At 39.2% G+C, this 23,530-nt stretch overlaps 1 protein-coding gene across 43 annotated transcripts in view; it reads left to right on the forward strand.

The window, feature by feature from the left end:
* The window catches only part of FOXP2 (forkhead box P2), a 606,462-nt gene extending 602,866 nt beyond the window's left edge, over positions 1 to 3,596 (forward strand). For all 43 annotated transcript variants that reach the window (XM_063667746.1, XM_063667751.1, XM_063667775.1 and 40 more), the window contains one exon: positions 1 to 3,596. This exon is cut by the window's left edge and continues 381 nt beyond it. The gene's annotated coding sequence lies outside the window, so the exon portion shown is untranslated.
* The last annotated feature ends 19,934 nt before the right edge of the window (positions 3,597 to 23,530 follow it).

Genomic DNA, 23,530 nt, shown 5'->3' on the forward strand with positions numbered 1-23,530 from the left:
TTTTCTTGAAAAAAAAAAAAAATGAACTGTTCTTTCTATAATGGCTTTGCCCATTTAAAAAATGTGGCTCTTAAGGGTTCATGAAATGACTGAATATGAGGATACATGTCCTGTAGAAAGCAAATGCGCCTCATATACTGCCAAAAATAGTGTTAGTTTCATTAATGTGAATTTTCCAGCATTCAGTAGTTGTAATGTTAGAAACAATTGCTGGTCAAGTTCAACTTGTTGCTATTGTTTTTAATTTGCACAGGAGTAGTATCAGAAATTAGTGTCACTGCTTGTATCTAGCTGAATTTTAAACAACAGAACATTAGTTTTTTATGTTGGTGCCACCAACTGTAAATGACATAAGTTAGTTATTACAAAACACAGTAATTAGACTGTTGCAACCATCTAAAACCTTAGACTTCCAGTCTGTGCTGTTAGTGTTAAGATGTAAAGTGCAATCCTAAGCTAACATTATCTGTGCAAGCACCATAGAAACATTTGCATATCTGCATAGATCTTACAACTGTACTCTTTACCTCCTTGTGATAAAGCTTTGTCTACCTGCAAACACAGTCAAAGGCTACAGCTGCAAACCAAAGCCAACTCTAACCATGGCCAAGAGCTCAAGGACAGAAGCAGCCACATGCTTTGGTCAGCCTTCTGTAACTTCAATTAGTACAAAGGAACCTTTTCCATGAACTACCTGCTGTTTTCTGATGACCTCTGGGATCTTTTCATTTAGCCCTAAACAAAGAAACAAATATGACAAAAACCACAACTAAAAAATGTTAATTCAGTCACAGAGTAATCTTCGGAGGCCAAAAGTCCATCTAAATGCAATGAAGATTTGCTTTCATTAAAGACAGAGGTGAGGACAAAATCTGCAGTGGAAGTTATGATATGCTAGAAAGCAACAAATGTGGATCACTGACCAAAACGATTATGTACTTGATGCAAATGCAGATTGCATATTGTTATATATATAGTACTTTGTGTTTTTGTTTTCCCTCATTCAATCAGTTATTTTCAGTGGTGAATACATGTTGTTAGAAGATGTCTTGTATGGTCTTAATCTTTGTTGTGTACTATTTTTTTATAGTCTTAAGTTATAATGAAAAAACAAAAAGTAGGAACCAAACATAAAAGGTCTAGTAAAGCCAAAAATTAATTTCATATTGATTTTAAAGTGATCTAGCTGAGTTTTTACACTGAAAGCAAAGATTATAGCAATTGTAGTCCATGGTATTTATTTTCAGTCAAACCAAAGTTACATATAATTCTGCCTCTGCTTATACGGGATATTAACACTAACAATACACTCCCTTCAAAGACTTGCACAGGCCAAATTGTTGGAATGCTGGTTTTCTTGACAACTCCAAACCCCAAAACTATGGTAATGAGTTATGATGTAGTTGAAAATAGCATAGTCAGATGTTTGCTTAAAACCTAGAAACTTAACGTGTTGCTTTTCATGTGCTGTGCCAAGTCTTGATAATACTTTTTCCCCCAACCAAGGGACCTCATAACCTGATTATGGTTATTGCTTTACAAACAGTTTTGACAGAAGGTGGCTGCTAGAGCTTAACATACGTTCCCGTTCCATGTGATGGAACCGGTTCTTGCAAACTAAGCTCATCATTGATTCTTTGCTGAAGTCAGCAAATAGAGTTAGAGAGATACCCAGTCATCTATCACACCAAATAAAAGGACATAACGGCTTTCAAAAGGGTTTTCCCACTTACCCAAAAGGCTTTCTGAAAGCTTCTACCTCTGCAAAAAAAAAAAAGAAAAAAAAAAAAAAAGAAAAAAATTAGAACAATTATGGCAGATTGCATGAAACGTGAGAACGTCACAGTAACTGCTACTTTTCATTATGTTTGTCTTTGGGTCATGATCAACGAACCGGAAGTTGACAATAGGGTATTAAAAGAAAGATGGGTATGGTGAAAGATGGTTTTCAGTCATCTAGGATCCTACTGTTAAGGATTATCTGAAAGGAAAAATGGGTCTTTCAGGTGCATGTTCAAAAGGCTTTGATGGACTGGAAGTAACTGGGAGAGTTGTACCATCAGGAGGGTGGCCTAAGACTACAATGCTAAAGTATGCATACCTCAGTTAGAAAACTTTTGAAAGGAAGTCTCAGCCACAGAATGCATATACCTGTAGAGTTTTGCATGGGTTTTATATGAATACAATTTTAAAAAATAGCTGCTTGCACATTATACCAGAAAAACCTCCAAAACTGCAATTGCTTTGAAAATAGATTTTAGGTTTTTTGGAGTTTTCTGAAATGCTTGGTCTGTATTTTGATAATTGTGCATATTATGTAAAAATGTTGGTGGACCCATAAATGACCAGACTTTTTCTAAGAAAAATGTTGCTTTAATGCATTTCATGAATTTTTACTCTTATATCATTGCTTGCTAGTAATAGCAAATCTGCTTTTCTGCATCTGCTTTGCGTAGCTATTGTAAGGCTTTGAACTAATGTATGTATTTATTGCTTGAACTTCTGTGCATACCTTATAAAGCATAATGTCTGACAATTTAAATGGCTCATGTATTCTTGCTTCTATCATAAGCTGATTTGGGGACTATGATCTTTTGTATACAGCAAATTTTAAACTGTAGCACAAACATCTGTTTATGTATTGGTGGAATATACCTGTTTTATTTATCTTTTTTGAGGTAAACTAATTTTTGATACTTTTCATTACTGTGTACTATGTTCATACTTTGAATTCTCTGACGTTAGAAGTCATGGTTGAGAATTGTAACAGCTGTTATTCGTTCTGTATTCATGGCTTTCACTGCTGAATAAAATAAAGGACCAAACCTAGGATTTGAAAGAAAACTGTCTACCTCTAACACCAGGGAGTTATCAGATTTTATTTTACATAGTTTTAGTCTACAAAGACACAATTGCTTAAACCTAGTGGGCTTAAGGCTTATATTCTATGTGGTTGGATTCGTGGCACAGTTGTACTATTTGAAAATCAATTAAAATTTTATGTGAATGTTACAAGTATTTGGAAGAATTACCACTAACTGGGTTTTCTTTAGATAACTCAGATATGGAGAAAATGTCATCAGCATTCTGTGTCTACAGCTGCTTAACTTCATAAGAATGCATTTCTTTGTGATTAGGGAATCGAAGAATAGTCAGCTAGGAATAGAGCTACAGAAGTACACTTAAATAAACCATCCTGGACTTTAATGTCTCTGGGCAGATTCAGTCACAAAATCCAATATGATATTTTGTAAAGTTTTCAAGTTGGACATTTACATTTTTGAGAATTTTGAGACTTCATCTTACACATGCCAGTATTAACACACATTTGGACAATAGCTTTATTAAGTCTATAAAGCTATTGAAAGGAACACGGCTTACCCTTGTTATTTCACTAGTTCAGGTTGCAACGAAAGGTTTTTTTTGTCCATGAACACTTGGCATATCTTACTTAGCAAAAAAGAAGGATGTACATTTTACTATAGAATTAATGTATGAACAGTGTGTCACTGCTGTTGGATGTAAAAATGTATATGAAACCATTTCATTCACTTGATTACATTTCTGAAGTATAAATAAAAAAATCTAATTCTTTTTGACCCATTTATAACCAATAGGATTTTATTCTTTCGGAGAGACCATTCTTCCATGCCAGAGCCAAGTCATAAATTTGTGTACACATGTCCCACAATTTGTTTAAAATTATTTTCTTAGGGATTGGGGATTCATAAACCAGACCATACTCAAATGTAGTCAATAAAGATGGAGGCTGCTTGTCAAATGCATTCCATTAAAAACTGTCTTCATGTTCCAAATTGCTTCCCCACACACTCATCTCATGTTTTCGTGTTTTTATTCTGATACAATTTGACATTATAAATTCTGAACATTAAAAAATGCCAGGGGAAAACATGATTACACTTTTTAACTTTATGATATTTTTTGCTTTATTGTCTTCTTTTGTTTTGCCTCTGGATATCAGTCACACCCACAGCATCCAGCCATGGTTTAGGGGAATGTGTCGGAGATAGGTAAGTAGCTTCCAAGGAAATGCTTTTTAGGATATTAGGGATCTGTTCCAGACCCATATTAGTGGAAAAAAACAGGCAAGATAGGGCCCCAGCATTAGAAAATTTCACTTCCTACTTTAACCTAACTTCCAAATCTCCTCACGATCAAAAGTAAAGGGAAAATGTATCTGTTGAGAATTTTTTAATTTTATGCATAACTTAATATTTTCTGTCATCCTAGTGAAAGGATACCTTGACTAAAGGACTTTCCACAGGATTAAAAAATGGTTTTAAAAAGAAGTATGGAAATGAGATTAATGTCCTTGAACATTACATTTTTTTCTCTATCAATTAGTTGAAAGTAAGTGATTACCAATGTATCCTGTCCAGTGTATTTTGTTAACTTACTAAAGGCTACATAACAAGATGTGAATCCAGTCTGAGCATTTTCTATACTTTAATATAAGGAGAACAATTTAGAGATTAGAAATAACAAGAAATGAGTAAAACTGATTTGGCAGATGTTTTGTACATAAACCTAAATTCAAACTCATGTGTTCCTGTAGTTTAAAACACTTGTTACCCAGATATTTTGTGCTGTTGAATCAATGGAGGATTCAGGTGCTTTGTAAAAAGTTGGTCACTAAATTACTTCTGAATTTTTAAAATAAAAAGACAAAAAAGATGTCAACTTAAAATCTAAGCAGAGAAGAAATACAGATGGCAAGTCACACTTTAAGTATTTTCTTGAATAAGTGTAATGAAGGCTAAACATCCAACTCCCTACCGTTTCAAATATTTTACAAAAGGATATTAAGACAAATCCTAATGTTCAAATGCTGATGAAGGAAAAGATAATAAGCTCTATCTTTTCGCTTTTTTTTTTTTTTTTTTTTTTTTTTTTGGTTTTTAACTGCATGGAAAACTGTAAACACCAAGGCACAAGATAACTATAAGAGAATGTGTAACTTGAGAAAATAAGACGTGGCTTTACCCACAATTTAACGTACTATTCCCTTTACCCTCCGTATGATCGGTCGCCATCAACACCGGCTAAATGAAACTGTGTGACACCTGAATAAATGGAAAGACCAGCCATAGTAAAACAAAGAGTTTATAATGTTGCACCTTACAGGTGATGACCATATTGCTTAAGCCAATATATACACATAGGCACTCACACACACACATGCTCCAGGAAGAAAACAAAATCAGAACCTTAAGCTCCGGATACACATTAACGGTTTCACACTCTGTTGTGAAGGTTCACTTAAAAATCTTTGAATAAATATCAGTCAATCTCTTTTCTAAAGCTGAAGCTGATCTTATCCCCTAACTTCATGGGTTTTTAGTTTCCAGCACTCTTACAGAAAATTAAAACATCCACATTATAAAAATTGTCCCTCCTTTCATATTTGAGGATCTTTGGGATCAAAGGTTTGACAGCGAATATTCACATCCAGAGGTGACGATGAACAGAAAGAAAAAATGAAAAGAGTTATTAAAGAAAAGGTTCCTGTTATGACTAAACATGATATGTATTTTTTCAACTCTTCATGTCATGATGATAGCACTGAAGAGGTCATCAATTTGAAAGTGGACTAGCTGTGTGATTCCCTTCTCAGTCACTCGTAGATCCTCATGTTCAATAGCAATTTGCTGTTGCCTGGTGGAAATTGTGTAAAACAGCTTGCAGGTTCCCGTGATAACATCCAGGGATGCTGATGTGAGGCAAAGCCCCTAAGCCACCATTCTCTTCCTCCCTGTGGAGGCAGTGGACATCCCTGGAGTCATGGGAAATGAGGTAGGAAGAACACCTGACCTGGCCTCCCTGCTTTCCTTTAAGTGTACTGATAGGCTGCTATAGAAAAGGCAACATTTTTAAATTACCAATCCTCTTTTCTCAAATGTGCTGGGGGAAAAAAACTCACAAGAAGTCTCAGGGAAAAGTCATAAAATTTTAAAAAGACACTTCTAATATAAAGTTATTATGATAATAAATTCACACATTTTCCATAAGCCAAAAAAATAAGCTTTTCGGAGAACAAAAGCTAAGGAAAATCTGGGTGAGCATTGAGCAAGTCCTTGGAGTTGAACTGTGCACCAGTATTTAAATGTTTTATTTAATGCCCTTCACCAAAGAAAGGAGCTCCTATACAGTTAATCCGCAAGAAACCAAATCAACCCAGCCTCAATAGGGCTGAGGCTCAATAGAAATGTTTCATCGGCAAATATTAAACCTAGATGTTGAAAGTCTTATAATAATAGCAAATGCTTGCTAGCAATGCCATGCATTTGTTTGTAGTTTTGAACTCTCTGATAATAGAAATCAGTTAATTTCAAAGTTAATTAAAAAAAGATTGCAAATAATAAAACATGAATTTTAAAATCATTTTACAGATGCCACTGTTTTCCCCATAACCGCAAAATGGTATGTGAGCCGCCTACAATAATCCAACATTTTTGGTTGTCTCCAGTCTGAGACACCTTATTTACCACTGTGGAGGGTTTGTTTAATACTCATTGTGATGCATAATCAGATAGTTGTGTTATTTGACAATACTTATTTCACCAACACATATCCCATCATTTTAGAAATAGTCTCCACCACAAAATGGAAATATCTCATTAATTCTGCCCTCTGCATAAATTTAAAACTGTTATTATTAGATAATGAACATGTCAATAGTTGTCATGTTGCTAAAAGAATAGTCTTGAGCATTAGTATCCTAAAATTTTAGAGGGGGGGCATTTTGACACTAAAATTGTTATTTCTAGCTTTTAGAAAAAATCACTGGGTCATTTGAAAAGTACATATGGTACATAAAATTTGAGAGACAGTCACCTTGAGATCAGGCATTCAAAGAGGCTTCAAGTACTTTGGCAGAATTTAAGTGACTTATTAAGGCTTATTTCCAAAGTAATCAAAATCAGAGGAAAAAAGTTTTCATGTTGTGTGCCAAAGAACTCCAAAGTTATGGCTTGAACAGAAGAATTCATTTTTCCTATCTCAGGTGTCAGAAGCAATTACATTTAAGCCCATTGGGAGGTTAATAGGTAGCAACTTTTTGTTTAGAGATCACTGTAATTAAATCAATAAGTTTTGCATTCTCACTGAGTCACAAAAAACATCCACTCACTTGCCTTTTGACTTTTAGGAAGATGCTAACAGTATTCAATAATTCAATGTGTTCATGACTGAGCTATATAACACAGCGCTTTTTCGTGTGAGGGGATTCCTGTTCCAGCCCAATGGAAAGAGAGCAGTGACGGGGGACTAACAAGCTAGATTGTGTTAGTCACACAAGGTCTAAGAAAAGTAAAATTGAAAGTAGGCTCTGTATCTGAACTGCAAAACTGGTTTCATGTCATTTGCCAACTCTAACATGGATGCATAGCGTCTGCCTGGGGTGCCTGGCACATAATAGAGGCTCAGTAAATACCTGATGATGGTTCTGAGGCCATACCTTTCACTACACAAGAAAAATGTGCCATCATCTACTTGTGACTTCTGCCACGAGGACAGGAAAGGGAGTAAGACAGGAGGTCCACTGATTTTCCAATTCATTTTTGTTTTTTTGATGGCAATGAGAATAGAGGGTTATCAGTAGATAGGGTCTATGAGCTGGGAACAATTTCAGATTGGCATATTAGGCACTAAAAGAAAGTATGTGGAAAGTGTAATCGATGGAAATTTTCCATTTGGTGAATTTCTGTTACACATAAAGACCCAAATTTTATTACACTTGATAGGTACTCAGGGACTAACCAAAATTATTCCATTCTTAGGGAGCTGAGACACCTGCTAAGTTGCATCCAGGAGGCTCTTTCAGGGAAGACTGAAGTCCGACCTCTTTGGGTTATAAGACAAATTCCTTATTCTCTCATTTCTAGCCAAGCCTTTGGATCAGTGTGCAATCTCTGTTTGCCATATAGAAGTGAACTTTGGGAGAAAGCTATGTCTTTCTCAAAATCTTTAGTGTAAATAGTTCCAGTTGAAACAGTTTCCCCTTCTCTAGTACTAAATGAAGAGACCTGGGATGAGAACCCCTGAAACTCTCCCTTAATGAAGAATCTCAGTTGGAATCTGGCTGTGTTTATCTAACCATGTTTCTTAGATCCTGCCTGGATGGAGAGGTAGATGACAAGAATAATTGTCCAAGCAGTAATTTCTGGATACAATCCCTGCTATTCAAACTCCCGGAATCCTGTTTCCTGAGGCCCTCATTCTTGTGCATGTGAGGCCCATGGCATAGCTCACAGCATCCCTCAGCCGGCCATGCCAATCCCTCCTCAGCAGTGCAGCCTCCCCTACTCTCCCTGTGCTGCCTGGTGCTACCCGTGCAGCTACAGCTGGGGTCCCCACTGCCTGCTGATGCCACCCCTCCATCACCACTGGAGTCTGGGAAGACTGCCACGATGGGGCCACCCTTTTTGACAAGGTCCTGCCCTGCCTCTGCTCCCCTTGTTTCTTCCTGGAAGAGAAGATCCTGCTTCCTGCCTTTGTGTTAAATTGCATTTTGACAAAGGCATTTTGTGGCCAATAGTTACAAGACAAAACTGATGTTACCCATTTTATCATAAAGATAAAGCTCACCCTCTCTCATTGGACTTACTCTTTCAGGTTACCACAGCCTCAAACCTTCTCTGATGCTTAAGAGTTTGGCTTCTGTTCTCTTCAAGGCTGGGCTGGATCTGAAGATAACTTGATTAGTTCTAGGTAGAGGAAAAACCCTTAGCTTGTAATAACCTTTTAAATACTACTATGACACCAAGATGCTATCTCTGTCTCTTTCTCAACTTAAAAGGGGTGAAAGTCCTTTTCCTATTTAGCATCATGTTTCAGATGTTGGGTAAAGACTCTTCCACCTTCTCCTTTCACCATCATCATCACCACTCTCTTGTCAAATGTCTCAGTCATGTAAGTCAGCCAATGTCTCCCCTGTGCCTGTTATCAGACCCTGAGGAAAATAGATTCCTCTCCAACAAGAAACCAACAGTGACAAGTATATCCTAGTCCAACCAACAGAACCAGCTCACTTTAAGTCTCTTTCTGTACTGTTCTAGGGCAAATGTGTGTAAGAGGAATTTCTGACCATGCATCACAATTGTCTTGAGAGTGGATGCTAATGTCCCCCTCAGACCTCCTTGCCACTTTTCTTGCTTTTTACCATTCCTCCATGGAGCCATGAGCTCCTCAGGCCGGTTAGGCAGTGTTCAGGTCAAGGGTTGTCAAGGACTTCTTTCCTTGAAATATATTGGATTAGGAGTTTGATTCCAACATGTAGTTGTCCAAACATGTAGTTGGTACATTCAGGAATTAAACTTCAGGAGTTGATATTAGAAGACCTCTTGGCCAGGTGCAGTGGTTCACGCCTATAATCCCAGCACTTTGGGAGGCCGAGGCGGGTGGATCACCTGAGGTTAGGAGTCTGAAACCAGGCTTGCCAACATCGTGAAACTCCGACTCTACTAAAAAACACAACAACAAAAAAATTAGCTGGGCATGGTGGTGGGTGCCTGTAATCCCAGCTACTTGGGAGGCTGAGGCAGGAAAATTGCTTGAACTGGGAGGGCGGAGGTTGCAGTGAGCAGAGATCATGCCACCGTACTCCAGCCTGGGTGACAGAGCAAGACACTGTCAAAAAAAAAAGAAAGAGGAAGATGAAAGAAAGAAAGAGAGAGAGAGAGAAAGAAAGAAAGAAAGAAAGAGAGAGAAAGAAAGAAAGAAAGAAAAAAAGAAAAAAAGAAAGAAAGAAAGAAAAGAAAGGAAGGAAGGAAGGAAGGAAAGAAAGAAAAAGAAAGGAAGGAAGGAAGAAAAAAGAAAAAAGAGGACCTCTTAAAATTCTTCATCTCTCTAGCTGAGGTTGCATTTCTAATGTTCATTATAGGGCTTAGAACTGTGGAATGAGAGCCTACTCTAAGAATCAGGAATTGAATAGGACCTAAAGAGAAACAGTCACAAAATCCTAAACAGCAAAACAAGCAAATGTAGCAGGGGAACTTAAAGGACGTTTCAGGCCTTCAGGGTAGGTGGCAAACTGCCACAGGATTTCCCCTATTGCCACTTTTTGAAAAAAGCATACTGGGTAGAAAAAAATTGGTCTCATCCAAGTTAACATGTCTGATTCTAAAAATGGAGTATAATTGAATCAAGGAAGCAAGTCTAGTACATGGGTGTGGAAGGCATTGAACTAGGTCTCTGGAGATTTATCTTCTACTGTGATTCTTTCACTGATTCAGTCAGTTGCCTTGAACAGATTATTCCGTGTCACAGTTTGCTCATTTGTGTAGAAAAAAATAGTGTTTCAACAGATGTCCTTGAAGGTCCCTTTCAGCTTCAACATCATCTGATTCACTCTCTTAAAAATCTAAACCTGATGGCTAAATTCAGTAATCATGATCTAAGAAATTATTTTTTTCAAAAGGTAAAAAGAAAGCAAATGTGTGCAGCTTTTGAGAGCTAATCAATATCCAACTTCAATAAATAATGAGTTATTTGTTCTGATTGAGAGAAGCTGAGTTGGAATGAGAAGACTGGATGGTTTAGAATCACAAATCTTGGTTTCTGAGCTATTTCACCACTAACTGGCTGTGCCGCTATGGGTCATAGCAGCTGGCTGTGCCTCTTTGCATTGAAAGTGCTGTGTGAGAGAGAAAGAACTAGATAAAGGAATGGGATAGGAAATGAAGGCAGGAGGAGGAAAAATCATGGCACACTGGTCTGGGTAGATTCTGAATCCATCTGTAAAAACCTGAGGCCTTGCGAGTTCGGCAGTTCAGATTTCTTAACTGAAGGATGGGGTGATGAGAATATCTACTTCACAGGGCTTCCTGACGGAAGACTCTGTAATTCAGTATACTCATTTATTCGACAAATATTTATTTGGTGTTGATGACAAACCAGATGCTTCCATAGGCCTTGGCGAGCATAAGAGTGAACAAAGACCAATAGAAAGCTCTACCCTCAAGGAGCTTGCATCCCAATTAGTATAAAAGGATCATAAGTACATAAGTACCGCGACAAGTGCCTGGCACATAGGAATTGCTCAATAAGTGTTAGCATCATTGTTGTTATTTTTAAGTGGAGGAAGAAATACGTAACCTTTTTAAAATGTAGTCATCAGAAACTTCTTTGCATAGAATCCAACTTTTCTATATCAAAAAGTCGTTCACTTTCTTCTCCATTGTTCTTTATTTCCTATTTTCTTTGGTTTGGTCTCATTAAATATATCCAACTCTTGGGTTGTTTGTCAACTGACAGTAGGGTGATACATTTACCAATCAATTAAAAATATAAAAAAAAAAGGATACAAGTGGAAATTAGGTTGAAGAAAACGCAGCCCCGTTGCCTCCTCTTTTCCACACAAGGTAGGGTGGCCCATTGATCTCTGCCTGTGATTATCTTTCAATCTAATTCTGCGGCCTAAACCAAATATGCGTAGCTGGGCTTTCTCTTTTGCTTTTCAAGAGTCCACTTGGGAAGCCAGTGGAAAACACTGGCTCTTTTTTTATCTCTTTAGAATTGCTTCCATAGCAATCCTAACTCTACTTCAGGCAGTGTGGGTTCCTCTGGCTGAATGGAGGAAAGGAAAAATATAACAGCAAACTACAGACCAAAATTAACCTTTTAAGACTTTTCTTGCTACACTTCAGTTATCATATCTGTAATTTATTTTAAAGCTCTCTAGTATATATAACATGGTTTATAATATGTGTGCGTAAATTAAATTTACTAGATCCTAGGTGTCAGATACTATTTCAAGTTTCTTATTTAATAACATTACTCCAAGGATGACTGGGAAGCTTTGGAAGAGGTTAATCAGGACTGTACCCTCCAGAGGTGGTTTTGACAAACACTTGACATAACATTAGCTAAATCTTCTGCAGAAGGTTTGCTCATTAGCAAAATGAATACAAAGAACTTTTATTAATTGAATGAGTAGAATTTAAAATGTGTGATATTGATGCTTTAGAGGAGGATCAAAAAAATGTGTAATTGATTAGAGAAAAAAATATGCGGGGTCTTCTGCCCTTGTAGGAACAAGGACAGGCCATCAGGGTAGCATCTTTGGATTGACTCAAACTCCATTAGATCCTCTGTAACACTTACCAGAAAATTATTGCTATGATCTAAATGTTTATGTCACCCTAAAATTCATATGTTGAAATTCTAACCCCCGAGGGAATGGTATTAGGAACTAGGGCCTTTGGGGAGGTGATTAGATCATGATGGTTGAGCCCTCATGAATGGAATTAGTGCCCTTACAAAAGAGGCCCCAGAGAGGTAGCTCACCCTTTCTACCATGTGAGGACACAGAAAGAAAGCACCATCTGTGAACCAAGAAGCAGTCCCTCATCAGACACTGAATCTGCTGGCACCATGATCATGGACTTTGTCATATCCAGAACCGTGGGAAATAAATTTCTCTTGTTTATAAACTACCCAGTCCAAGGCATTTTGTTATAACAGCCCAAATGGACTAAGACGATTTTCTGGCCTGATTCTAGTAGATAAACTGATCCTGTCTTCTGAGTAAACCTAATGACTGGCTCTTTTCAGAGTGCCTAAAAGGTAAGAGTGAGAACATGCTTGATCTTACAAGAACTGGTTAGTAAATATTATTGTATCTAATAATAAATAAAGGTATGTACTTGTGGCAGACTTTGGTGTAAAACTTACTTTCTATTATAATACACACCTTACCAGAGCGGAGAGGTTGTTGGGAAGGAACATAGTTTCCCTACCTCAATGACATCTGAATGGCATTTATGCAAACACCCTGAAAATGGTAAAAGGCCATTTATAACATGGTGCTCACAAGGGGCAATAACAAAGCATGATCCAAGATGATCTCATTAAATTTACTATAATTTAACAGTCTACCTGCACAAATAACGAAATGCTGGGAGTTGCAAATGCAGAATAATTAATTTAAAAATAAACGTATTACTGTAAATTTTATTATTTATTGTTTAACTTTATTCTTAACGTAGGTTTAATTCAGTCTAGGAAACTTTTATTAAGCATTTATTTTGTGATAAATAATTGATTAAAAGCTGGTCATACTAAAATGAAGACTTATTGCCCTTGAAAAGTTTGGAGTTGTGAGTGACATAGGTATATATATTCATATTCCTACAAAGGTAGAGTTATGCACAGAATGGGTAGGTAGAGTCAGCCAGTAGTGTGGGCCTTGTTTGGGCTTCTTAAGATGACTATTGAGCCAAATCTTAAAGCATGAATAAAAATAACTGATTAGAATAATGACTTAGATATATTGACCATTTATATATCTATCAAACATATTTAATGGGGACACAGGCTGAGACTAGAGGTTCAGATCTGGTGAAGGGGGCATGCAGTAGTCCAGATGCATTTGATGATGACTTCAACTAAGACACAGCTTGGGAGGAAGTGGTGGGTATGGGTTAAAATACATTTAGCGAGTAAAATGTATAGGTTTTGATGGTAGAGTGATTGAGGATGACAAGAAAAAGGGAGAACTTGGGTGGCTCCCTGATTTCCTACTAGGATGGCTGTGTGTGTAAGACTTAAGTTGAACAAGGATATCCTGAAGAAAAGAATCAAGAGGCAGATAGTTTTGGTCTCTTACTGTCTTTCTGAGCTTTATTTAGTTGGGCAACTATCTGTACCAGATAAGAATTTGGACCAGTGCCATGGCTTACTGACTCACTTTCTGGCAATAGACATTTCTATCATCACTTTAGAGAAGAAAATATCACAATTTGATATTTAGCGCACAGCCCCAGGTTTCAGTCAGAACTCTTACCTTGACTTTGCATAATAACCTCCGGCCTCCTCCAGCTCACACCTGCTCCAGCCTGGAGCCCTGCTGCTATGCAGTGAGGACCCTGGCCACCTTCTCCTGCCTAGGTGCTCTGCTTGCCTCCCACTCATAGCTGTCTGTGCTGGTCAGCAAGGCCAAAATGGGCAGGGGGAGAGGGGACAGAAAGGCAAGAGGCCCCAGTTCTTATTTGCTTTTGAGGCTTTATTCTGGACCTAGCTTCTATTTAAAGTTGACTAATTCTCTTTTGCGACATGCGTAAGTCTGTTTGGGCTACTGTAATCAACTATCATAGGCTGGGTGCCTTATAAACAACAGAAATTCATTTCTTACAGTTGTGGTGCCTCAGAAGTCCAAGATCAAGGTACCAGCAGATTCGGTTCTAGGGAATGCCCTCTTCTTAGTTCACAGACAGCTGTCTTTTTGCTATGTTCTTACATGGCAGAAAGAGTGACAGAGGTCTCTGAGGTCTTCTCTTTTATAAGGACTCTAATCCTATTCATGAGGTGTCCACCCTTATGACCTAATTACCTCCCAAGGGCCTCACTTCCTAACACTATCACATTGGGGGTTAGGATTTCAACATATGGATTTAGGGGAACACAAACATTTAGTTCATAGAAGGACCCTTTTGGGGAGTCTTGGGATATCCCCAATTGGACCTCCCTTCTGTAGTTTTCTTTTGAAACAAAACAAAAACAAAATACCGCTCTCTATTCAAAGTGGTTACTGGCTGCTCCTTCAACCAAGGCTGGGTGCGTTATTTCTCCAGCTTCTTCCTGCAAGGTCAGGCAGGCCCTCAGCAGTTCTACTTTGGCTCTCTTGCTGTTGTGCCAAATCCCTGTTGACCTCAGTAAGGAAATTGCCAGGTTTAAGAGGCTGAAGAAGAGACCCAAAACCAGCAAAAGAGACACACAGGATTTTATTAGAGACTTACATACAGAGGAGTGAGTCCAGTGGCAGCGGGCTGGGCAGGAAAACCACCTTACATACAGAAATGGTACAATGGTAGGGGGCTGGACAACATATCTGCCTTGCATATGGCCCAGTGGCAGCTGGTTGTGCAGAAGAACAACAACTACTTGCAAACAGCATGCAGTTTATCTAGCATTTTCACTTAACATCCTCCCCTTAACGACCTCCACCTGGCAACCTGCATTCAACCCAAAACTCAGGGCTTCAATCCCCCGTATGGCTGATATGGTTTGACTCTGTGTCCTAACCCAAATCTCATCTTGAGTTGTAAACCCTACATGTCAAAGGAGGGACCTGTAATCCCCACATATTGAGGGAGGGAAGTGATTGGATTATAGGGGCCGTTTCTTGTGCTGTTCTTGTGCTATGCTGTTCTTGTGATAATGAGTGAGCTCTCAGGAGATCTGATGGTTTTATAAATGGTACTTTTTCCTGCATCCTCACTCACTTCTCTCCTGCTGCCGTGTGAAGAAGGTGCCTGCTTGGCCTTCCGCCGTGATTAAGTTTCCTGCTCCACCAGCCATGTGGAACTGTGAGTCAATTAAACCTCTTTCCTTCTTGGGTAGTATCTTTATATTAATAGCAGTGTGAAAACTGACTAATATAATGACCCTTCCACCAGATGAGCCGGGGCTCAGATTTTCCTCATAGACAATGTATCTCTGGGTTGGCAAACCCCAGACTCTTTTGGTTGGAACACACATTCAGGCATGTCTGGCATACAGGCTCATCCTAAGAGTATGCTTATGTTACTGCTGTTAGGTGTGTTTACCTTATACTTGCATAGCCCAGATTTGGTCTATGGAAAATATTATTATATCCATATGTCTCACAGACATTGGTCAGCAGGCCCATCCCACTTTTGCCAGCAAAGCAATGATCTCTTTGTTAGGCTGGCTCTCCCGGTAGGGAGTCAGGCTTGAGTCCACAGGCAGCATTACCTTAGTCAGTTGTGAGTCTGGCACCAGACCTTTTGGTCTCCCAACTTGAGGAAACACATTAAAAAGTTTTTGGCATTGTCTCTGGAAGTTCCCCTACAAGGCTTCAGACGAGAAGGCAGCACCCACCCCATCCTTTTAGCATCCCTTTACCAATCTCATGAAGAACTTCAATTTGGACGTTCTATAGGAGGAGCACACTGGAGATACTAACTATAACAGAGATTCCTAAGGGAGGTGCCAATTGTGGAAGGAAATAAAAGAGAGCCCATGCATGAACCCAGCTCAGACAATCAGTGGTTACCCCCGCTTTATGTACCAGCAGCTGGTGGAATCCCAGAGCCCCTTGTCATACCAGCTTTTCACTTCAAAGCTCTTTGTCTCAGTGACCCATCAGACCTCTCACCCTCACCCATACACATGATCTGGAGTGGGAAAAAATAATAAGGAAAATGTCTTCAGGAGTCTTCTGGCTTTGCCACAAGTCAATTCCTCAGAGAGTCTGAATCTCACTGTATGACTGTCCCCTCTGTGGTTGAGTCAGCCTTTATTTCCGAAGTTACCCGCTTTTGCCCCACTTTCTGGTTGCTCTGATATCTGCAATAAGCGCTGTTGGTTTTCATTTTTGCCCATGGCTTTTCCCACTCTCCCTTTGTTTGTGGGGTTGAGGCCGTGTCTCTGCTTTACCTAAGAGTGATTTCCCAGGCTTAATATTGCCCTTTGGTCTCACAGTCTATGTCTATACCTGGATTATCAATCAGCAGTGTGTCACTTACCAACCTCCGTTGTATCCTGGGCTTTCAGTCCAGGTCATCCAGGTAAAATTCAAACCGCTGCTGCCCAAGTCCTGGTTATGCATGTTATTACCCTTACTCAAAAGGGAGAATTGCATGTAATAAGGCCAACCTAAACGGTTAGCCACAGTGTCTTGCGTTGGAAATAAGAGATAAATCTGCATGAGCAGTTCCTCTGTTGATTTCTGTGTTCCAAATAGTGTAGGCAAACCCCAGCAGAATAAGAACACTATAGAGCTTAAGAACTGAGTGTTCATTTTAATAACCAATAATTGACTCAACTGGGAAGAATTTCAGAGAAAGCAAAACTCCAAGCTCATTGGATATGTTCATTTGCAAACTGTGACAGTGCATGTTAAAGATTATATTATTATTTTCACTGATTACTCCAAACTTCAAAGTCATGCATATGTAGAAAGTGCCAGAATGTTCTCCAGGTTGTGCAAGGCAACATCATCTTATCAGCTCTCAATAAGGTAAAACATACACTTAAATGCTGAACACTCAAGGAATTAAGAATACAACCGCCTTCAACATTAAATCTCCATTGTAATGGAAAGAGACTTAAAGTCTCCTTGACAGAGTTGACAAATACACTTTGCAAAACTTACTTTCAGTACTCACCTCAACTCTTAATTCTTACTGAGATTCTCTCTATGCTGAGGCACTACCTTAGGCAAGTCCTTATATGTGTTTTATTTGATGCTCGTAATTGTCCTGGGATATAAGAAATCTCCCCATTTATCAGTAGAAGTAAGTGAGTTGGAAAGGGCTACAGTGACATCACAGAACTAGTAAGCAAAGGAGCTGGAATTCAAATTCGGATCTTACTGCTTGCACACGAAGTGTCAGTTTGGTTTTGCACATGGAGACATTTTAATGAAGGAATGATAATGAATTCTCAGTTGAACTTGAAAATCTGAAGTGCTAGAGTTACCAGAATTACAGAAACATTATGTGCAATATCTGCAGGAAGCAACTGCAAAAACGTGTTTTTAGAGGTCTACAATTCCATATTTTTATGACAAATATGGCTGTTTTAAAACTTGCCTATTTCTTTTTGGTTTGCCTAATTTCCCAGACTATTTGAGGTAATAGTTTGAGTGTTGTTTTTTAGCCCCTAATGAAACAACTTGTAGTAGTTTTGAAATTAATTAGCAGCATAATGTGATAGATGGGGAAATCTTAGTGGAGGCTGTGATAGGATTATTGAAAAGCAAAATATTCAGTCTCTGGTTTACAGTAACTGCTTTTTTGGAGAATAAGAGTCTCATTTCATGAAACCTCAAGTGAGTCAGATATTAAACCAATGTCTGCCAAATGCCTACTTGAAGAGGTATTTCTTTTTTTTTAATTTAATTTTATTTTTTTGAGATGGAGTTTACTCTTGTTGCCCAGGCTGGAGTGCAATGGCATGATTTCGGCTCACTGCAACCTCTGCCCTCTGGGTTCAAGTGATTCTCCTGCCTCAGCTTCCTAAGTAGCTGGGACTACAGGCACCCGCCAGCCACCACACCCAGCTAATTTTTTTTGTATTTTTAGTAGAGATGGGGTTTCATCATGTTGACCAGGCTGGTCCCAAACTCCTGACCTCAGGTGATACACTCACCTAGGCCTCCCAAAGTGCTGGGATTACAGGTGTGAGCCACCGTGCCCAGCCTGAAGAGAATTTCTTGAAGTCAGGAGCCATATGCTTTAGTCATTCTCAATACTCAACTTACACTGTGCCCCATACAGAGAGGTGCTCAGGAAAATTAATAACATTTAAATGATGTGGTTTAATGTAAATATGTAGGCCTTTTCATCAGAAATTTTTCTATTACCAAAACTACTTTTATTATCCTCTATGTTTCTTTTTCTCTTTGTTTTCTATTTTGTGTGGTGCTTGCAGGTATAATAAATCTTGGATCAGTTAGTTGGCCAGCTTGATTGAAAAATGTTTTAAAAGAAAAGTTAAAAAGCAACACAAAACATATTGAAAACCATTTCCATACCAATTTCTTCCCTCTGTTATTTCAGTTGTAAGAAATGGAGAGCAAAAGCATTACCAACCAAAGCTTTTAGCTGGAACATAATTGCTTACACATCCAAATACATCAGCCAACTTTGCAACACGCGATTAGGCAGCCAATTGTGTTGAAAATGTGCTTGCTCATTCAGAGGAGACCACGCCCCAGGGCTCACCTACTAGCTCCTCTCCAGTCCTGAAGTTCATTTAGCACAGCCCATTCCCATTAGCCACTTGTTGAAAACATAAGAGGGCCACCACATGGTAAGAATCTTTTGGGTGCAAATCAAAGAGCCAATGTCTCCAACAAATCCCACCTTCAACCAGGAATGTCTCTCTGTCTAGTAGTTTCTTCCTATAAAGGGATACTGATAAAGAATAGCCACGTATCAGAAACTGTGCACACTCATTATCTTTAAAAACATATGAGAGGGATGCATCAAAGCCTAATTTTAGTCGACATGAACTGTCACACAATTTAAAAGAAAAGCAGGGTCCTGTTGTATGTAAGACCTCAGGTATATTTGCCCATTTTCACCTCTCTACTCAAAGTTAATTTAGTTTTTAATTCTCAGGTGAATGTGTTGGTGATTTGGAAAAACACTTTCCATGTCCTGGAATTCTCTTCTAATTCTAGCACTGGTTTTTGAATGACCTTGAATGCAGCAAAGCATATCAAAGTAAAGCAGGACCATCCTTTTTTTTTTCTTTTTTTTCCCCTGGCATTCAGAGAGAAATATCTTTCAAGAGCTGGCCTTTAGGTATTCAGAAAACACGACATGACAGGTGACTGCCCATCTCTTTGCCGGTTTTTTGGTTAAATTGCCTTTAGCTACATGGCCGATCACTTAACAAGTCTTTCATTAAGATCAACCCAGTAGTGTTGGGATTGACAATGTGCTGGGAACGAGTTCTCCTAATAATTGCTAAATGTTGTTCTCATCCCCAACAGGGTACCACATAAAATGCAGGAGATGAACCAGGATGCTAGCTAGCTAGCCAGGCAGAAACAATAGCATGTCTTCAACTTAAGCAAGGAATTCCATTTTCTTTTTCCCAAGTGTTTGTTGATTTTCTGGTGATCATGACTCAAGACAAAGCTTAACGCAAAAACTTCACATTTCCATGTCAAGCTGATTGTTGGGTTCTGTATTAGTTTCCTATTTCTGCTCTAACAAATTACCTCCAACCTAATGGCTTAAAACAACACAAATTTATCATCTGACACTTGTTCATCACATGTCTCAATGGACTAAAATCAAGGTGTCACAGAGCTGCATATCTTTCTGGAGGCTCTAAGGGAGATTCTGTTTCTTTGCCCATTCCAGCTTCCAGAGGCTTCCTATAGTTGTTGACTTGTGGTCCTTTCCCTGCATCTTCATAGCCAGCAACAGCAGGCTGAGTTCTTCTCACAACACACTACTCTCACCTCTCCTCCCTCCTCTACTTTGAAGGACCCTTGTGATTATATTGCACCCACAAGAATAATCCATGATACTCTTTCTCATTTAGGTTGAGCTAAGTAGCAAACTTCATTCCATCTGCATCATTAATTTCCTTTGCCATGTAACCTAACGTATTCACAGGTTCCTGGGATTAGAATGTGGATGACTTTGGGGGAAGGGCATTATTTTACCACAGACTCATTTTTACTTTGACTGATTTTTTTTTTTTCCAACAATCATTTCCAAAAGCTACCTGGGGAGAGTAAACAGGAAAACATATCTTCCAGCCACATCTATTCTTTGATCTTTGCCCTTACCAACAGCTTTAAATGAATGCTTGTAACAGGCAGATTTTAAGATTCAACGATCTTTGGTTCCATATTGTCTGTATTCTAACTTCAGTGAGCCCCTTCCCTCCCCACCTGCCTTTGTGTGGGCAGTGCGGTTCTGCTCTCAGTAACGAGCCCCTCTGCCACAGAGCAGACCTTTTGAAGAGTACCTACTTTTCATCATACCAAAGTATGAGCTCACACACGTTCACACTTGCCTTTGTTCCCTCCAGGCTTCCATACCTCATGAGTTGCCTCTTTGCTTTCAGGGGGAATCAACGTAGCAGACCTCAACAGCATTCTGTTTCAGGGGTTGAGGGAGAGGCAGCAGAGAGGGGATTTAGGTTATATGCAATGACCACCTCTTTCCTGGGTTTGCCCTCACAGCAGCTGGAGGGCTTGGAGGTGCCAAGCTCTCTGATTTAGAACTACACAGGTCTGAAGGCTGAGCATTTTCTATGAAGGGCCTTCATCTTTGGAATTCCCTCTCCAAGCCTATTGACCTAGATGGCCTGAAGTAAATTCTATCTCACTAGTAAAGTGGATTTCAGAGTTAATATGGCCAAGCTGATTTGGATTATTTATTTTCAATGTCAGCCACAGCTATGGAACTCTCAGATGTGTGCAGGAATTGAGTGCATCTTTAGAAATCTCAGGAACAAATAGCTCTGCCTGAGGCAGGAGAGGGTTTGGCTATAATCTTCTTTTTGTGTTGCCTGTGTCTTGCTCTAATCCTGAATACTGAGCCTGCACTTTGTGGCGATTTATTCTATGTTGTTGTTGGGTTTTTTTGTTTTTTTTTTTTTTGTACGCTAACCTACCTGATCTGCTGCTGTGTTTAATTACTTATTATATCTCTCTAGCTATCTTGATAGCAAACGACAGACAGAAATAAAAGTAAATAAAGTGCATGGCATTCCTGCATATTGAGTCAGCTGCACTAGCCTGGGTGGGTGGAGGGGGGAAATGGAGTAAGGTGAACGTGAAGGAAGTTATTAGCTCTCCAGCAGGGGCGAAGAGAAAAGCCAGTTCTGTCAAAAGTGAATGTTGAAACAAAAGAAAATAACCCTGTCCCAAATGCTCTGGGCTGAATCAGCCTTCCTGGGGTCTTATTCTGGTTCAGAGATAGCTCTGTCCTTGAAGTACTCTCTGTTGAGTGACACTAGTCCATGGTATCAAGTAGTGTTTAAAATACCTAGATTAAAAGCCTTCTGCATTTAATGTCTCAGCTCCAACAGGTATATAAACCAAAATGAACTTGCAAATTTCATTGAAGCTTTATCCTCTAGCCCAGGTTAGTCCCTAATGTCACAATTTCCACATTCCTGACAAAGAATCTTTTACTCTAACCAAGTTCCCGTTCACAGTTGGCATCTGCCCCATCCAGCGGGGGAAGGTGACTTTAGTGGTGTCCTCGCTCTTGCAGAGGTACAGGTTAACATCCTCCTTGGGCAATGAGGGGACTAATATTCTGTTCTTTGTTCAAAGCTCTGAAGGATCAATGTATGAGATGTGCTATTCGAATTGATGCTATTCCTGTCCTGAAAGCATTAACTCCACTTCCCTTCCCAGTGGAAGAGGTGAGAGGATGTGACTTTTGGCTCAGCATTGCCCAAGTAAATAATTTTAATCAAATTTCAGCCATAAATGCATTGATGTTTCTATTAAGATGAATAGATAACAGAGCTTCTTAGAGATTTGTGCTAATTCAAAGTGGGCCATGGATTTCAAAGACATTCAGTAGCGCTGCTGTTTTTATATAGAGCCAATGAATGTTTGACTAAAGGTAGCTAATGTGTCCCTAAGCCCAGCCACAATCTCACAGGAAGCTCACTCCTGGTCAAACTACTCTTGGAAATGTCCCAGCAAATGTTGCATCCCTTGCAGAATTTCTGTACTTAAAGGATGGAAGATTAATACACCCTGTGATCCCTACCTACAATGTAGCTTTGGTAAAATTGCCCCTTAGGATTTTGACACAGGAAATAGAAGCATTACTGTGAGTGTACAGCTATGCATCTCTCTATTGAGCCTCTCCATTAGACAATGGGGGGCCCAAGAGCATAGTGCCGGGTGATATGATTAGCGATGGCTGAAATCAGAAGCAAGTTCAAGTTTGACTGATCAAACTGAATTAGTTGGCTCAAGATCCAGCAGCTAGTAGAAAGTTCTCCTCTTGGTGAATGATTCTTTTCTTCAGACAGAAAAAGAATGATGCTGTCAGCAGCTATTTTCAAAGCTATCTGGGCCTCAATATTGAGCCTTATGGAGTAGTCAGTTCACTGTACCTCTATACAGCATTTTAACTTATCCAGAGTCCCGATGCACTGAACAGTCTATGATTGATGTGTTTTGTAGGACAGCCTGACCCACTAGCCCCAGTGCCGTCTGCCCAGGACAGCCTGACCCTCTCCCATGACTATGCTTATTCTGGTCCCTTCAGGTTTATTTTCTGCTGTTCTTCAAATGGCCCAATCACATCTGCGGCTCACCAAGCCCAACAAGGCTGAACTGATATTCTGTAGATTAGATGCTAAAAATTCTTTTTTTTTTTTTTTTTTTGAGACGGAGTCTTGCTCTGTCACCCAGGCTGGAGTGTGATGGCACAATCTTGGCTCACTGCAACCTCTGCCTCCTGGGTTCAAGCCATTCTCCTAGCTTAGCTGCCCCAGTAGCTGGGATTACAGGCACGCACCACCATGCCTAGCTAATTTTTGTATTTTTAGTAGAGACAGGGTTTCACCATGTTGGCCAGAAAAATTCTTATATGTTAAGTATCAAAGACTTAATGAAGCAGCTTGGTATAACTGTTAGCTTTGTCCTTGCAACTAAAAAAACAATCCCCAGCATTCATCTGTGTATCTTGCTTTCAACATCCATTGCTCCTATTTAATTCACTTCCATAATAATTACATCTCATGTAAAGAGAGTTGTTTCTGTGTTCAAATCATGTTACATAGCCATGAAAAATCCAGAGCTTTGGTTTAAAACATGTTCCATTAACCCTGCTGAGTCTGTATTTTCTGCTTTGTCAGGTTCTGCCAAACCTTCACGTGATCATTTCTGTTAAAAGAAATTACGATCTTTAACTTTTGTATGTATCTGGATTCCCCTTTCATTTGAATCATGTTGCGATTCAAAATCTTTTCTCATTTTTTTTAAGCTTCCTTTGCTTTAACAAGGTTTCAACAACTGGGTGGTAATTCCTACTGTGGTCTCATT

This window comes from Pongo pygmaeus, chromosome 6 (assembly GCF_028885625.2).
Source record: "Pongo pygmaeus isolate AG05252 chromosome 6, NHGRI_mPonPyg2-v2.0_pri, whole genome shotgun sequence".
Taxonomy (NCBI): Eukaryota; Metazoa; Chordata; class Mammalia; order Primates; family Hominidae; genus Pongo; species Pongo pygmaeus.